This window comes from Loxodonta africana, chromosome 3, assembly GCF_030014295.1.
Source record: "Loxodonta africana isolate mLoxAfr1 chromosome 3, mLoxAfr1.hap2, whole genome shotgun sequence".
Classification (NCBI taxonomy): domain Eukaryota; kingdom Metazoa; phylum Chordata; class Mammalia; order Proboscidea; family Elephantidae; genus Loxodonta; species Loxodonta africana.
Window position 1 is genome coordinate 208,155,965 of NC_087344.1, and position 18,703 is coordinate 208,174,667.

Sequence of the window (18,703 nt, forward strand, 5' to 3'; positions counted from 1 at the left end):
TAAGAAAGCAGTTTAAGATTCTTTATTGCTACAATGTTAACCACTAAACAAATGTGAATGGACTCAGACTATCCAAATGCATTATCACAGAATTATTATTAAATGAAATATGAGATAAACTCAACTTATTAAAAGAAAAATACCCAGGTAAAAACATATTTTACCTATGAGAGACAAACCTAGAATCAAAAAGAGTAACAGGGAAATGCAAACGTCAACAGTTGAGGTTAAGATAATGTTGGACAATTGGCCTGCTAACATTATGGCCTGTGAGCTAAGATAGTTTTTACATTTTTATAGAATTCTTTTTAAAAAAGACGAAGAATATGCAACAGAGACTGTATGTGGCAAAGCCTAAAATATTTACAATTTGATCCTTTACAAGAAAACGTTTGCCAACCTCTGGCATAAAGGAAGGAAATCTCAATTCAAGCCAGTCTAGGACTGACACAAAAACCAGACAAGAATGATACACAAGCACACATATACACAAAAAATACATAAACCGATATCTATAGGGATTAATGTAAAAATCTCCCAAGTACAGGCAAAGAAAATCCAGAGGTACAATAAAAAAAAAAAAGGAATCCATCCTAAAGAAATACTTATACAGTATGCTAAATACATGTACAAATACATTCACCGCGCTATGGCATGTAACAAAAATTTATTTAAAACAAACAAATCAGTCATTAAGTAGCCCAGTTTTTGAAACAGGTATGTATTCTATGTCATGCCCTGGCGACACAGCGGTGGAAAGACAGACATGAACCTGCTCTCACTGGTCTCACTTTGTAGTCTGGTAATTCGAATAACAGGGGTTTCCCGGGAGGCACAAATTGTTAAGTGTTCAACTACTAGCAGAAAGGCTGGTGGCTGAGTCACCTCAGAGTCACCTCTGAGATGTCGCAGCCTTGAAAGCCCTATGGAGTTCTACTCTGCATACATGGGGCGCCATGATGGCAACTAACAACAACAACAACAAAAATAACTGAAACAATGGGTAAGCAAGATCATTTCAGATGGTGACAAAAGCTATGAATAAAATCAACAGGGCAATATGAGAAAGTGTTGAACTACATTAGGTAAGTTAATCACTAAGTTAGGCCTGAAGAAGAGATTTGATTTGGGCCCAAAAGGGAAGGAGCCAGTAAGGCTGAATGAAAGGCAAATGCAAAGGTCCTGAGGCCCTGAGATGCTAATCATGTCCAAAACCAGAAAAGCTGGTGAAGCAGAAATATAGTAAGAAAGGGAAAGAAGAAAGAGAAGACTGGCAAGGTAGGCACAAGTCTGACCAACTGGGTAAGCTGCTGTGTGCAATAGAGTCAATTCTGACTCATAGTGACCCTAGAGGGCAGAGTACAACTACCCCATAGGGCTAATCCTAGGCTGTAATCTTTACATGAGCAGATCACCAGGTCTTTTCTCCTGTGGAGCCACTAGTGGGTTCGAACATCTGGTGGGGCTGAACTACAGACCTTATGGTTAATAGCTGCATGCGTAACCATTGTACCACCAGGTAACTGGGTAAGACAGTTTGCAATGTTACCTCTGGAGCAGTAGGAAATTGCTGGGCTTTGAGCAGAGGCCTGTGTTCTTTGTTTTAAAAACATCAACTCTGGCTATGGTGTGAAGAATGGATCACAGGGGGCCAAGGGTGGAAGGTGGAGACATCAGAGAAGGTGACATCATAGGATGCTGTGGGCTGTAAACACCGACAAATGTAAGGGGCTAGTGGAGAAAGGAATCAAGGATAATTGAGGTTTTCAGCTTGAAAAGCTGGGCATTATGTGAAGTGGAGAAGACTGAGGGAGGAGATTTAGGGAAGACGGGTGCTGGGGGGAAAACCAGAAGATGGTTTGGGACAGTTGTATTTGAAATTTATGAAACAACCAGAGATTTATGCAGAAAGATGCTCAAGGTATAAAGTAAAAAGTATGAGCTGAGATCAACTCAATGGCACACAACAATTGAAAATGATTTCTTAAAACAAGAAATAATATAAAGTACAAAGAAAACAATAAATATGTCAAATATTAGAAAAGCACGGCACGAATGATAAGCAGCAGACTTGTCTAGTCACATAATCAAAACAGATACTGACTTTCTTGGTTATATACACTACAATATCTATGTCTAAACAATCAGTGCACACTGCTTCTATAACTAGAAAACAAGAAAAATATAATATTTTTTAAAAGAGCCATGATTTGAAATGCAAATTAGTTTCAAGACCAGAAAATGAAAAAAGTTTATGATTTATGATTAAATAAAAAGAACAGAATTAAATGAAATCTATCTTTATTGGCATTACAAATACCTAATACTATGATGAACATGAAAAAACCAGTAGATGGTTTGAAGGTTCATTTGACTACGTTCTCCTTACCTACCTTATGGTTTATGCAATTAAAAAAATCCGGAAAAATGAATCTAAATGCATACACGTAACTACTCTGTTGAATGGACATACCTTCACTGAGCTTTACACGACTGTCATTAGCCCTCCTTCCACCCTCAAAGGCTGTTAAGAGAATGCCTCTAACTTTTGCGCACTGACATGAGAACCTACCACACAGTTTTTCTAAGGGATCACATACCTGCTTCTCTCTTGTGTACCCTTGCCCATGGATACTAAAACCTTACATAATGAAACCAACGTCCTCCCAAAGCCTCCTGGAGTAATTAGTACATTCTCTGAAACACAATTTAGCAAAATAATCCTCTACAGGCTACAGAGAAACCAGCCTTCCTCCTTAACGCTGCAGTGAAAACATGCACTCAGCAACACTTACGCAACAAACACGCACTGTTTGCTGACAATGGTCAAAGGCTGCTTTAGATGCTGGGCCATTCATGAAAAGACAGGTCATGCCCCGTCTTCATGGAAATTTTAACAAGTAACAAAACTGTGGGAATTAAAAACCGAAATGGGTAACGGGATAGCGATAAGGAGAAAGGCGCTTTGGATAGGACGGTAAGGGTCCACAAAGATCTCTCCGAAAAGGTGACATGAGCTAAACCAATTAGTGGTTGTCAACCCAGGCTACACAGCCTTACCTGGGGAAAAGCTTTAAAAAAACACTATATACCAAGGCCCCAGGGTCTGAGCCTAGTGACAGTAAAGCTCCCCAGGAGAGTCTAAAATGTAACCACAGTTGAGAACCATGGAACCAGTCTCGTAAAGACCTAAGAGAAGAAGGTTCAAGCATAAAGGCCATGCCTGAGGGAGAGAGGCAAGCGATGAAGTCAAGCGCAGGCAGGGCCTGGTAGACCTGGAAAAGGAGTGTTGCATTTGAGTTTGTTCAGAGTGCCAGGAGAAGCCACTGGAGAGAGCAGTTAGTCAAACACCTCTGTTGCCAAGTAAATGCACAGCTCATTCAGCACTGCCACATTTTAAGTAACAAAATGCTACAATTCACAGAATTAGCAATTTAAAAACACTTGAAACAGTATGCTCAACAAGGAGCATTTGTTAGGAGCCTGGCAGCTTCTGATTTCAAAAACTTACCAGCACAGTTATATAGTGTCAAATGAACTACACCTGCTACCTGTAGCCCTTTTATTCTTGAAAAGCTTTTTGTTAAGAATACCTCTCTAATATTACTGTCCTGATTACAAGAAGCCCTGGTGGCGCAATAATTAAGTGTTTGGCTGCTAACTGAAAGGGCAGCGGTTTGAACCTACCAGTTCCTCCTCAGGAGAAAGATGTGGCCGTCTGCTTCTGTCAAGATTTCAGCCTTGGAAACCCTATGGAGCAGTTCCACTCTGTCCTATAGGGTCATTATGAATTGAAATCAACAGGTTTGGGTTTTGGTCCTGCACACTACGCCCCTAAGAATCTAAATCTTCAAGTCAGTCTGCAAACACAAACCTTTTTGAATGACACACCCTCCCTTTGTTTAAGAAAAGAAAAAGCTAGGATCTTTCTAAATTCAAGGTTCTGTCATTCAAACTGAGTAATGCTGGTAATAAATTAGCATTTTTCACTAAAATAAGACGTACCAAAGCACATGTGCCTCTGTGTTTTTGAAATTTTGGATAATAAATATATCATCTTACAAAGAGTTTTTTTTTTTTTTAAAGCAAACTGACCGTTTCCAAAAGGCCTAAGGGAAATTTGGAAGGCAGCAGTTTACTGTAACATAAACACCAACCTTTCGAAATGAAATGATGACAATGACTAGTGAGTGACAGCAAAAAGATGGCTGCCATGGAAGGACAGCTATCACAGGTTGAAAATCTGGGAACATTTGTAAGTGGTTTCTACATCTGCAAAGGAGCTCGGCGACGGCCTCTAAAATTCCTTTAGCGACAAAAATTATAAGATTCTAAGGTTACTCACCATCACAAATGATTTCAAAAGTTTTTGATACTAAAATTATTATTTTAAATATTTAAAATTTAGTATATTTGAAAAAAAAAATGAAACAACAATCCTACTTCAGCAAGCTATCACTTTGCTAAATTCAATTAAATGACACAATTATCTTTTTAGCCATAAAGGGCTTCGAAGTACTGTTTAACTTTCTTTCCTCATTGTTATTACGACGACAGACGGTCTAGTTCCCCTAGAAAACCCAGTCCAATGCCCCATTATTTAAATTGTTAACTGCAACTATTTCCAGGTGAGCATACCGCAGGCCCTCAAACTTCTACCGCACAGATGAATAATGTCTATTAACTAATTAATAACCATATGTCACACACAAATATAAAAGGAAAATATTTTAGCATTTGTACAAACTATGTGGAGCCCTGATGGCGCAGCTGTCAAAAGCTCGGCTGCTAAAGCAAGGTCAGCAGTTCAAATCCCCCAGCCGTTCCCTGGAAACCTTATGGGGCAGTTCTCTACTCTGTCCTACAGGGTCACTGTGAGTCAGAACTGACTCGACAGCAGTGGATTATTTTTTTTTTAGTAAACTATTTCACCTTGTTTTCTGTGACTCTGACAGCTTTCAGTCATTTTTTCCCTTGTGCTCCACATAAATTTTGATGTGCTTTTGAAGGCCTTCTTGCCAGTCCTTCTTTTCTGTGCTTTCTCCTCTGGCCATCTCATCTCCTGTTCACTGCTTCAAACATGTTGTTAAGGGTAATTCCCAAAGCATTACTTCCAACTACAGTCTTTAAAACACACACTATTATCTACAGAACAAAACATCTTCACTTAAATTTCTTAACTTCAAATTCAACATGTGCAATTCCCCGTTAACTCTTTCAAATACTTCCCCAGCGCTTACCATACACTGGGCACTGCTAGGAAAAGGTGAAGAGACATGCTGCCCTCATCCTATGCGGGAGGTTAGCGGCTCTGGCACTTTGAGGAGTTTGGAAAAGGGTTCAAAAGCAACTGGGAGAATAGGAAAGCCAAACAGGAAAACGAAGCACTGACAATCAGCATTGAAAGCCCAGTAGAAACTAAGGACTAGTGAGATACTGTATCCCCAAATCTTTCCATTCTTTCCAATGCCAGCAGCACAGTGGGCAGTGGTGGGAAGCATACAAACAGCTAGACTGAAACAGAGATTAGAGGTGTGCCAGAGAGGTGTAAAGAAAAAGCTAGGGAGATGAGGATACTGCCAACAGAATGGATGTAGTGAAGTTGAAGCCAGAGAAGGAAGAAAGGAAAGTCACAAGGGAATAAGCAGAGGAGAAGGGACTGGTAAATTCAATATGGTTGAATGAAAGCTCTGATAATAACACCAAAAATCACTGAATGCTTACTATAGGTCAAGCTTACTATGGATTGCTTTGTTTGTTTTATAAAAATAATGAGAGAAAATATACCGAGCAAAAAAATTTGCTGGCACAGGAGCTTGTGGTTTGAGTGTAAGGTTTCAAGACAGTTTCGGGAGATGACAGAACTCAGACAGCAGATATTAAGAACCAAGCACGGCCTTTTGGGTCTCTAAGCAACACGATGGTGGCCGGCAAGAACAAGTGCCTTGTAAAAGGTGGTTAAAAAAAAAAAAAAACAGCCAAGAAGAAAGTGGTTGATCCATTTTCTAAGAAACACTGGTATGATGTGAAAACACCAGCTACGTTCAATATAAGAAATATCGGCAAAACACTAGACACAGGACTCAAGGAACAAAAATTGCACCTGATGTCCTCAAGGGTCATGTTTTGGAAGGGAGCCTTGCCAATCTGCAGAATGATGGAGATGCATTTAGAAAAGTCAAGCTAATTACTGAGGATGTTCATGGCAAAAACTACCTGATCAACTTCCCTGGCATGGATCTTACCCGTGACAAAATATGCTCCATGGTCAAAAAATGGCAGACCACGACTGAAGCTCATGTTGATGGCAGGACTACTGATGGTTATTTGCTTTGTCTGTTCTGTTGGTTTTACTAAAAAACACCAACAATCAGAGTCGGAAGACCTCTTATGCTCAGCACCAACGGGTCCACCAAATCCAGAAGAAAACGATGGCAATTATGACCTGAAGGGCGTAGGCAAATGACTTGAAAAAAGCAGTCAACCGACTGATTCCAGACTGCATTGGGAAAGACACAGAAAAGGACTGCTAACCTATCCTCTCCATGATGCATTCGTTAGAAAAGTAAAAATGCTGAAGAAGCCCAAGTTTAAGTTGGGAAAAGCCACGGAGCTTCGTGGTGAAGGGAGCAGTTCTGGGAAAGCTACCAGAGATGAGACAGGTGCTAAAGTTGAAGGCGCTGATGGCTATGAGCTACCAGTGCCACAATCTGTTTAAAATTCAGATATTTAATAGCGACAAATAAAAGATCTTATTTGGGATGGGGGGGGGTAAGAATCAAGTAACATACACACATAAGGCAAACATAAGGCAAATATGGTAAAATATTAACAGTTGGGAAATCTGGATGAAGAGAATATTGGAATTCTTTGTACTGTGCTCTTGCAACTTTTCTGTAAGCCTGAAATTATTTCAAAAGAAAAAGTTAAAAAGAAGTTTATCTTCTCTCCCAAACTTCCTTATAATCATTTTTTCTGACCTCTAGATTTCTAACCTTAAATAATCTTTCACATTTCTCCCTCTCCTAACGAAAAAGAAGGATCCAAGTTCTATCTATACATTGCAACTCAGTCATGTCTTTTGAAGCCAAATGTTTACAAACTCTGAGCTACAGGAATACAGCATAATGTAAAAATTGGGAGTAGAAGAGCTCAAAGCCCAAGTCACTGAAGCTCACCAATGAAGAAACAAACTTAAGGGAAATAAAGTATTATGCCTAAAACTCACAGACTAGTAATATTTCTATCAACAAATGTATTCTATCTGTTGTTAGAAATATCATTTTGAGGTAAAATAATGTAAAACGTAAGAATCGAAGTGCTATGTATTAAAAAACTTTAACAACAAAGACACAATCTACAGATTGGAAGGGAAAAAAAAAACTATTACCTGACAAGGGTTTCATTTCCAGAAAATATAAAGAACTACAACTTAACAAAAAGACAATTAATTCAATCAAAAAACAGGCAAAGGACTTGAACAGATATTTCACCAAAGAGAATATACAAATTGCCAGTAAGCACATGAAAAGATGCTTGATGGCATCAGTCATTGTTGTTAGCTAACACTGTCAGCCTCCAACCCATGGTGACCCTATGCACAACAGAACGAATCACTGCAAGGTCCCGCACCATCCCCATGATCAGCTGCAGATCAGACTGCTGTGATCCATAGGGCTTTCACTGGCTGAGTTTTGGAAACAGATCGTCAGGCCTTTCTTCCTAGCCCATCTTAGTCTGGAAGGTCCACTGAAACCCATTCAACATCACAGGAGTGCCCAAGCCACCAATGACAGACGGGCGGTGGCTGTAGATGAGGCACACTGATGAGAAATCGAACCCAGGTCCCTGCATGAAAGGCAATCATTCTACCACTGAGCCTCCATTAGTTTTTAATGTTGTTGTTGTGTGCCCTCGAGTAGATTTCGACTCACAGTGACCCTACAGGACACAGTAGAACTGCCCAAGGCTGTAATCTTTACAGAAGCAGACTGCCACATCTTTCTCCCACATAGTGGCTGGTGAGCTCGACCCACTGACCTTTCAGTTAGCAGCCAAGTGCTTAACCACTGTGCCACCAGGACTCCTTTCCATTAGTCCAGGGCTCCTAGTCATCAGGGAGATGCAAATCAAAACCAGAATGAAATACCAATTCACCCACACCAGAATGGCTATGATTAAAAAAAAAAAAGGAAAATAACAGATGTGGGCGAGGATGTGGAGATATTGGAACCCCCATCCATGGCTGATGGGGATACAAAATGGTACAGCCACTGTGGGAAAGTCTGGCAGTTCCTCAAAGTTACCACAGAACTACCATAAGACTCAGCAATCTCGATCCTAGGTATATATCCAAAAAGAATTGAAAGCAGGAACACAAACAGAAACTTGTACACCAATGTTCACTGCAGCATTGTTCACAATAGCCAAAAGTGCAAACAACCTAAATGCCCATCAATAGAAGAATGGCTAAACAAAATGAAATGTAGTACACACACACCATACGGTATTACTCAGCCACAAAGAGAAATGAAGTCCTGATACATGCCACACAACATGGATGAATCTTGAAGACACGCTGTGTGAAACAAGTCAGTCACAAAGGAGCAATATTCTATGATCTTACTTAAATGAAATAAGAAAATGTGTAGAGACCAAAGACTGAGTGGTTACCAGGGTTGAGGGGGAGAGGGAAAGGGAGAGTCTTAGCTTACAGAGCACTGAGTTTCTGTCAATGGTGGCAGAGTAATTTGGAAATGGATAGTGGTGATAGTTGCACAACATGATGAATATAACCAACGTCAGTGAATTGTACATGTAAAAAAAGTGCTGAATTGGCAAATGTTATTATATACCTACATACATATATTTACCACAATAAAACAATTAAAAAAAATCAGTGTACCATGGATTTTTTTAAAACAGGGAATTGGTATATTAATTTTAGAAAAGAGCATTTTATAATTCAAATTTTAACTAAAAATTTTCTACTTCAAATCAAAAAGCCAAAACATTCACCACTCTTTCTAGGTCCAGGCCAGTCAGCCTCCATAAAATATAAACATTAAAAAAATAAATTTACTTTTAGATTTGCTTTTCCTCCATTTATTTTGAACAGATTAATTATTCAAAGTGCTATGCCTTTACACACTCTTTAAAAACAATACAAATCAAAATCATAGAATATTTGAAGGGGAAGAATCATTTTACAGCTAAAGCATGTAGTCAATATGAAGTAATGTGGCCTAAATAACTAGTACATTGTATCCTGTACTTTTCAATGTCTTTTGCCAATAATTAGATAAAGATTTGGAAAGTAGACATCACATATGAAATGATAAGTACATCTGAAAAAGTAATAATATACTCGATGACTTTCTAAGATTTAAAAAAGGTCTTAGAAAGCTAGTGTAGAATTAAACTGAATGTAAGAATCAAGTTCTATAGTCAAACGATAGTAAAAAACTGAGTTCCACAGTAAAAAAGACTGGACTTCGTCAATGCAGCCCACAGACCCAGCCTGCTCAAATGATGGGGCTCTAGCTCTGCGACAGCCAGAGCTAGTGTGACAGCACTGCTTTAATAGACATCTAATGCCCAGACCTAGAATTAAACAGTTTTGGCGTTATGGATCGCTTCTGTGTGCCTTTCTCGTCATGGTTTTGGGTGGGACTGTGCAAATAAGGTAACTGTGATGCATCAAGGGGATTGATCTTTTTTGCCAACCCAATAGGCTTAAAAGAAAGCCAATTCCAGAGCAGGGGAGGCTCTCACCACCAAGGAAGGAGAGCCAGGAGCAAAGTGTGTCCTTTGGACCTGGGATCCCTGCACGGAGATGATCTTGGAACCAGGAGACCGAGAGAGACAGAGACAGAGAGACAGAGAGAGAGGGGGAGAGAGAGAAACAGTGGCAGGAGAGTCTGGCAAGAGATGGCTCAGTGGGCTTCCCAGCCCACAGAGTAAGAAAGGTGAGAGCAGGAGGCTTACAGGCAGAGTTGGGTGCCCCTGGGCACTTAAAAGGCAGAGCTAAAAAAGCTTTGTAACACTTGCCCAAGCAGGGTAGAGGCCCAGAGGCCAGGGAGGGGTATGCCTGTGGCACGGCTGGGAAGAGACTGTCCTGATGGAAGAACTGTATGCTGAGTGTTCCTCAACCTGGACTGTAACCTGTTACTTCCGTAATTAACTCCCTAATCCTAAGTATTGTCTGTGAGTTCTGGGTGGTCACTTCAATGAGTTATCAAACCCAGCAGAGAAGTAGAGTGCTGTGGGAGGGACGGCTCCTGTCAGAATAGGTAAAGACGGTAGAGAGAGGCGGCAAGTCTTATCTCCACCTCACAGTAACCAGCCTTGGGCTGTTGATCTTGATTCTCCTTTCCCCATGCCATTCTTACAACAGTGAAACCTGCGAGAGCCGGAACTCAATGGGACTATCTTGTTTTTCTGGGTGTCGCAAGTTTTCTGCCATTGACAGGGTGCAGTCACCACTTTTCTCTGTACTTAGTGGAAAATATCGAGTTTTCTTGCTCTGGCAGTTTTCCGCCTTACACGGGCTCTGGTTTTCGCAGGTTTTACTGTAACAGTTCTACTGAATTAATTTATCATGCTACATTTAGAGTATTGTGTTCAATTCTGGGCTTCGTTAAGATAAACGCTAAAAGAGAAACGACTGAATACAAAAGAAAAATTTTCTAACTGTCCAGTTTAGGTGGAAAAAAAATTCATAGCATTCTCTACTTTCAAAATTTGCCAATCAACCCAAAGAACTGTGACATGAAGTGATCTATAATTTTGCTGAGACACAAATTTGAATTTGGTGCCAGCAGGTATGTGAGAGAAGGGTCCTTCCAGGAGATAAACTCAGCCATCCCTCCCCTCCTTCTTTACAGGACCCTTATCCCCCCAGGGCTTTACTTTCTTTTTAGGCATACAATTACTCTTATGAAGAGATCTACAACTTGTTTCTCTCTGGAAAAAACAGCTCCAATAAGAAAGCCAAATCCCAGTGCCGACTATGGAGGTAAACGGAAAGTAAAGCGGCTGCGGGCTACTATGTGGTTGACAAATTTGGAAGACGTCAGGATATACGGCTTATAAACGTTAAGGGCTGAGTGCAGTGACCTCCCAGACGCATTCAAGCAAAAGCAAGATTGGCATTTTCAGAAATATTTTAAAGACAGTTATTGCTTTGGATAAGAAGTTGAACTGGCCAACTTCTAAGGTCTCTTCAGCTCTAATTGTTATAATCAATTAGTAATTCTAAAGTCCGAGTGACATCAAATGGTTTTAAGATTACATTTGCTGCGAAAATAGTAAAGCTAAGAATACCACCATATGTTCAATGACTAACCTATAAATAGCATTACAGTAAAAGTATTAAAAATTGTCATTTTAAAAAACAAAGTGTCATATAAATAAATCTGTTGGAGTTCTATTCAGAACAGTAGAAGGGGCTGTTCTTGGAAACTGAAACACTTGAATTAAGTTTCTCAGGCAGAAGAAAGCCCTTAACAAATAGAAAAGAAATGTGGCCATCAAATCTTCTGTACTAAAAGTTACCATTCTAGAAAAGTAAAGCCATTTTCTCTACTATTTACTCAATCAGGTGATTGCTGGAACACTCTTCACAATTTTATGTAATATTTAAAATGTTTAAAGTCACACATGGAAATACAACACACACACACACACACAAAAGGAAAATAGTTCATTTAGCAGAAAAATACCAATCTATGGCTCCAAGTTACGTTAAGAAACCCAAAAGAATTAAAAAAAAATTCATACAACTATATGTCAAGATCAAGTTTGTGGTACTAGAAAAAAAGTTGTTTTATCATTATAGCATTCTATCAAAATCACTTTAATACAAAGCTAATCTAGAATGGTAAGAAAAAACCAATCTCTTAAAACTAATTCAACTGAAATCTCAGCTCTAACATTTAGCATCTGGGCGAACTCAGGAGAATTACTTACTCCCAACAAATTGTTTCCTCAAGTGTGGGCTAATTACTCAAACACTCTTATAAGATTTAATTGACAACATGTGCATAAAGCTCTTAGAATAGTGTGTGACACTTGACAAGAGCTCCACAGACGGTAACCAATATCTTAAAAAATAATAATACATATCCAAACAAAAACCAAAGCATAAATAATTTCTTAGTGAATCTTATTTTTTGTAAGGCCAGTATGTTGCATGTTATAGGAAAAAGAGAGAAGCCTTCTCTCCAAGAGTTATAAATAATTGCTCATTCAGCATCATGGATTTTTCTAAATCTTTCATATCTTTCAAATCATTCATTTTTTTTCAAATCTTTCAAAGGTTTGCCTTTAACGGTTGGAGTTTTAAGTTTATGAAACCCAAAATCAAACCCACTGCCATTACGTCGATTCTGACTCACAGTGACCCCAGAGGGGTTCCAAGGCTGTAAATCTCTAAGGAAGCAGACTGCCACATCTTTCTCCATGGAGCTGCTGGTGGTTTTGAACCGCCTACCTTTCAGTAACAGTCGATCATTTTCTCAATTGCATTAATGTATTTATTCATTTCTCCAGACCACTATTACTAACATCATCAGAAATGTTTAAATTTGATCACACTGTACTGAAAGCAGTGTGCTCTCATTCTTTCTAAACCACTACCATGTACAGAATGAAAATGGCCAGTCACTCTGAACTTTCTAATATTTCAACAAATGTTACTATTGGCTTCCAGAGTTATCATCGTCGTAGTTTTTTTTTTTTTTTTTAATTATGCTTTAAGTGCAAGTTTACTGCTCAAGGTAGTTTCTCAAACAAAAATTTATACACACATTGTTAAGTGACCCCAGTTGCTCTTCCTATAATGTGACAGCACACTCCTCCTTTCCACCCCGATTTCCCATATCCATCCAACCAGCTCCTGTCCCTTCTCATCTCATCTCACCTCTGGACAGGAGCTGCCTATTTGGTCTCATGTACCTACTTGAGCTAAGAAGCACTCTCTTCACAAGTATCATTTTATGTCTTACAATCCAGTCTAATCTTTGAAGAGTTGGCTTCAGGAATGGTTTTAGTCTTGGGCTAACAGAGAGTCTGGGGACCATATCTTCCGGAATCCCTCCAGTCTCAGTCAAACCATTAAGTCTGGTCTTTTTACATAAATTTGAGCTCTGCATCCCACTCTTCTCCTGTTCCATCAGGGACTCTGTTGTGTTCCCTGTCAGGACGGTCACTGGTGGTAGCCAGGCACCATCTAATTCTTCTGGTCTCAGGCTGATGGAGTCTCTGGTTTAGGTGGCTCTTTCTATCTCTTGGGCTCATATTTTCCTTGTGTCTTTGGCGTTCTTCATTCTGCTTTGCTCCAGGTGGTTTGGAACCAACTGCTGCACCTTAGATGGCGACTCACTAGTTTTTAAGACCCCAGACGCCACTCACCAAAGTGGGATGCATAACATTTTCTTAATAAACTGTTATGCCAACTGACCTAGATGTTCCCCAAAATCATGGTCCCCAGAACCCTGTCCCTGCTAGTCTGTCCTCTGAAGTATTTGGTTACATTCAGGAAACTTCTTAGCTTTTGGTTTAGTCCAGCTGTACTGGTTTTAACCACTATACCACCAGGGCTCCTTTAAGTTTAAGAAAGTGTAGAGAATTAGCACCCCCCTCATCACTGGCTCTATTCTCCATCACTGAAATGTCTGTTTTGAGACATATAAACCCACCCATCTCTTTCTTTCTCCTAATTCCTACTTTCATTTACTCCACGTTAAAGCTTTTCATTAATATAACTGGATTATTTTTCCCCTGAACAAGAAACCAATTATTCAGCACATGTAGGCTACTCTTGACTTTTTCATCCCTATTCCATAGTTTTTTCCTCAGCAGGGGAGATGCTTTCCTGCCTCCAAAACACCAGAAGACTGTGGTTTAAAATTGGGAGATGTTTTATCTTTCTATAAAAACTGTTCCTTCCGGAGAGTACTATCAGAGATGACTGAAAAAACTCACGCTACAGATGGACCTGTCCTTATTCTGACTGTGGTGGGGGCTACATGGATCTATCATGTATGAAAATTCAAAACTGTACACCAAAAAATCCAATTTTTCTTAATGTAAATTAAATAACAAAAACTCATACTGCAATATAACCTTTCTCCCTTCTCCATCAAATACATTTCAATAACTTTAAAAACAAAATTCCTGTTTGCTCCATTTTCGTAACCTTTGCAAGTAAACTCTATAGCTCCCATATTATGCTTCTTCAGTTAAGATCTATAAAATTTATACCTTGACATTAAAACGGTTACTTAAAATCCAGATCACACTATAATAAACAGCCACATTGCAAAAAACTTACATTTTAACTGGAAGAGAAAAATTCTCAAGAGTTTTAAAAAATGATTATACTGTGTTAAGTACAGTTTTATACTTAGTCTCTCTCTTTGAAATTTGATAATCTATGTATGGTATTTAATACATGTTGATCTCTGTTACTAGAAACATTTAATAAGCTACAATACTCATCCTTAAAATACACTGCATAAATTGGAATTCTGTACTTGCCCAACTACCTAATCTATCTTAGTAAAAAGTTCTAAGCCTTTTGTTCCTTAATGGCCATTTCTGCAGTTTCCTGGTTGTTTCTGATGTTGCTTTAAACACGTCCTTAGCAGGTCTCAAGGACGCTTTCAGGGCCTCCACTAGACCTCTTTGTAAACATACTCTTATGAAAGATGCAGATACTCTTCTTGGTGAGGCTGATGCACTGGGGGAGAGGCAAGAGACAGAGGCAACATTTACTCTGAGAACCAGTAAGATGTTTGCCTGTTGAATCATAAACATGGGCCTATTCTTTTGTGTTTGTCCCTTATTCACTCAGTAATAAACTGCAGGTATATGACAAAGAATGTACTAGATGATAAAGCAAAATACCAAACCCCTTCGCTGTAGAGTTGAGTGCTAGGTGAAAAGGATATGGAAACAGTTTAGCAAGAGGAAGCAGGCTAATACTGGCACAGACAAGTAAACAGAAATTTATTAGATGGCATGCTAGGTTCATAACACACAGCAGTGTTTTCCTATACTAGAAGTGCCGGACAGATGTTGATCATATCATATCCCACACTCCTGTAATATACAGCATCTAGCAGCACCATAGAGGGGTGAGTACATTACATTGACAGTAATAATGTCGCTATTTGTGTCCAGACCAAAGTTTCCTGTTGAAACTTAAGTAACAACCCTTGTATTTGCTGGCAAATGCATGCACAAACAGGCTCCAAAACATGACTGGCATTCTGCTAATGTGGAGCAAAATAAGGACTAGAAACATAACTGGCAGAAAGATCAGTTTATAATTAGATTTCTAAGAAAAAAATACAACAGAAATTTACTACAGTTAGCCTCTCTACGTTCTGACTGATGCATCGATGGCATTATTGAGGAATTCAAAATGTTATGACTCACAAAACATAATTCTCAGATTTCTGAGCGTCACAGTTAACAGACTCAGATAAACGTGCACTATGTTACCTTACTTACACGGTGGCAAGTCTCGCTTTACTGAAAGTGTATTAGTCATAAGTTAGTCAGACACAACTTTTAGATTTCCTTCACTGGAAGAACATGGTTCTGTACCAATTTATATCATAACATTTTATTAACGATTGATCCTTGTCTTTCAGAAATATGGTATAAATGGCATCCAAAACACAAGTTACCCAGCTGACTTACAAATGGAAGCAATGTTTCTGGGGAAAAAGGAGGATGATTTGGAAGTAGAGGGGGACATCAGGTAACCTTCGGACACATTTTACCAGGATAGTGGTGAAGGGAAGGAGGCGGCGGAGGGAGGGGCTGGGAGGAACCAGCACTTCCTGCGCAGTATTTTCAGTATGACACTGACTCCAGGAGTTCTGACAGGAGAGCACGAAGAAGAAATCCTTAAAAAACAAAACCCACCACGTGACAGTAAAACACAAAACAAAAAATAGACATTAATGTTTAGTATCTTCAAAAAAAAATTAGGAAAAAGAGAAAAGAAAAACTTTCTTAAAAATCTAAGGAATACACACTCGCGGCAGATTACCTACTGCTTAGGAGAGAATGTTTTCATCCATCAATGCTCTACCTTCTCCCTCCACCATCAGTTCACCTTTTACTACATACTGAGCACAGTAATAAGCCCTTTACATACATTTTTTTTTTTTAAATCCCTGAAGCAAGCCTTTAAGGAAGGTTCTTATTATTATCCCCATTTTAGAGATGAGGAAATATTTTACCTATAACACTATGAGTCGGAATCGACTCGACGGCAGTGAGTCGATTCCGACTCATAGTGTTATAGGTAAAATATTTCCTCATCTCTAAAATCTTACATCTATGATACTACAGAGCTAGAGTTTTGAATTATCTCTAAGCACTCACCTGGCCTTTAAATACAAAAAAGTTAAACAAAACAAAAACCCTTCCATCCCACCTCCAAAGCATGTATAACCCTTTTTCCCACCTTGCAACATTTTAACCTTCACATGCAACAATGTTCATATACTGAAGTCCAAGGAAAGGAAAACTATCACTTAACGCTATATATTATTTAGTTACTATAAATCATAAAATTACAAGGAACAGGGAGGCAGTACGATGGCTTAGAGCATTTCCTTTGATTCTACATAGCCTTCGTTTGAGTTTATACAGTACCACCAATAAATGCTCAGTGACCTTGGTCTAATTACTTTAACCCCAGACTTCGTGTCCTCACCTGTAAAATGGGGATGATAATAATAGCATGTCCCTCAAAAACATGCAGTAGAATTAAAAAAGATAATGTATACAAACAAAAGGCTTGTTACTGTGCTCAGTATATAGTAAAAGGTCAATTAACGATGAAGGGAGAACAGCCCCATATATAAACTCATTAGACCAAAAAAGTAAAACATAAAAAGCCTACATCCTGAAAATTCCATTCCAGGAAGAGAGAGAATGACTATTTGACTTGTATTCGAAAGGGAAAACTCCAATTCAATCCGCTCCTGATTTTTTAGGGATCAATGTAACGGGATGGGGCAGAAGAGATGCTGCAGGTGCGTGTGTGACACACAGAAATGACTCCAGTCGGGGCAACATCTTGATTACCAATATACAGGTTAAATCCACTTTAACAAATACCGATGTTAGGCCTCTTGGGCACTTAACGTAACACTATGATTTTTATTTTCAGGAGAAAGCTCCCAAACACTTAGCATTCAAGAATCCTCCATTCCTTCTGGTGCATTCCAAATAAAAACCCAGTTCTGCAGAGCAGAGAACAATTCCAAGTACGAATCTATGAATCTAGGCTGAAGACCAGCCAATGCGGAAATCCGGGTAGCCTTAGATGTCAGCAAAGATCAGGCACGCTGGAAACCTCAAAAAAATCTCAAATCAAGTAAAAACGAATATACATCCCTTTAAAAGGGATCAGACGCATTCCTCTCGTGCAAAGTAAGACTTTATCAATATCCTTATTGGTCCTCATACTCTTTTCTTCAGTCCTCAAGTGGGCCTTCAGCATAACACCAAGACTAATCCAATCGCAAAGAAAGGAAGCTGCCAAGTGGGATTCACCAGGCAGGTGAGGGGACGGGGCGGCCTCGGGTGAGAAGAGATAACCGGAACCCTCCTCTGGCACTGGCAGCACGTCCCTAGCGGAAGCAGGGTTGGTCCAGGTTCCCCGAAGGCCTCTCACCGAGTCAGGTCTTTAACCCAGTGTCTCCCACGCCATGCTGGTTGCAAACCGTATCCCCAGCACACACGGAGAAGACGGAGGCGTAGAGGCCCTCGGCTTTGTGGGGGCGCGTCCACCAGACCAGGGGAGAACCGCGCGCCCGCCGGGCCTGCAGCATGGAAAGTCCCTCCGTTTACCCGGCAGGGCGCGCAATGCCCCGCGGGACCCGAGCTAGGGACGCGGTGGGGCAGCCCGACGGCTCCGGGGCCCCGCCGCAGACCACATGGAGCCGGTCTGACTCGGGTTTCCCGCTCCCCGGCCCGAAGGCCGAGTCCCCAGCCACAGACATGACGGTAACCAAAGGGAGCGGAGGGGACGCCTGGACCCGAGGCCTCCTCCGGGCGCCAGGGCGGGCGCACTCGAAGCCTCAGCTCGCCCCCGCCAGCCCTGCCCGATGGGGCCCGCTTTGAGCGCGGCCCCGACGCCCTCGCTTTCCTTACCGGCCAGGGTGAGTGTCAAGCCGAGCGTGTTTGCGCACTTCGAGGGTCTACGCCGAGCTCCGGCCGAGGGGAGGGGAAGGGGAGGTTAGGGCTAGAGGGGGTCGGAAAGGCCACCGGGCCAGGAAACCAAAGCCGCGGACGGACAAACTGCCAGAACACTTCCCCTGCCTCCCGAGAGATACAGAGCTAGCGAGAAAAAGAAGCAAGATGGCGGCTAGCCAGCCCCTACGTACTACGTCATGGCGCTGCGTACGTAAGGCCAATCTCCGCAAGACCGCCCTTCGGCGCACAGAGCGGGTCACGTGACGCCGCCGAGGCCGCCCACGCCGCTGCTCGACCCCGGCGGAAGGCGACAGCGTCCCTTGCTGGGCGGAGGGAGCTCATGCAGCCAGAGTTAGAGTGCAGGGCACAGCCAAGAGCCTCTCCAGGAACTACTGAATTGACCAGGATGACAGGTTGAGAAGGAGCCCTGGTGGCGCAGTGGTTAAGGCGCTCGGCTGCTAACGGAAGGTCAGCGGTT

The 18,703-nt window shown here is 40.8% G+C and overlaps 1 protein-coding gene and 1 pseudogene across 11 annotated transcripts in view; one reads left to right on the top strand and one right to left on the bottom strand.

The window, feature by feature from the left end:
* Positions 1 to 18,415, bottom strand: part of PRRC2C (proline rich coiled-coil 2C) — a 90,023-nt gene extending 71,608 nt beyond the window's left edge. For 9 of the 11 annotated variants that reach the window (XM_003414875.4, XM_010594955.3, XM_010594959.3 and 6 more), the window contains exon 1: positions 18,184 to 18,414. The gene's annotated coding sequence lies outside the window, so the exon portion shown is untranslated. Of the gene's footprint in view, positions 1 to 18,183 lie in introns of all 11 variants that reach the window. The other 2 variants (XM_010594952.3, XM_010594954.3) reach the window with 1 other exon arrangement.
* Positions 5,293 to 6,755, top strand: LOC100673300 (small ribosomal subunit protein eS1-like; annotated as a pseudogene).
* Positions 18,416 to 18,703: the final 288 nt, after the last annotated feature.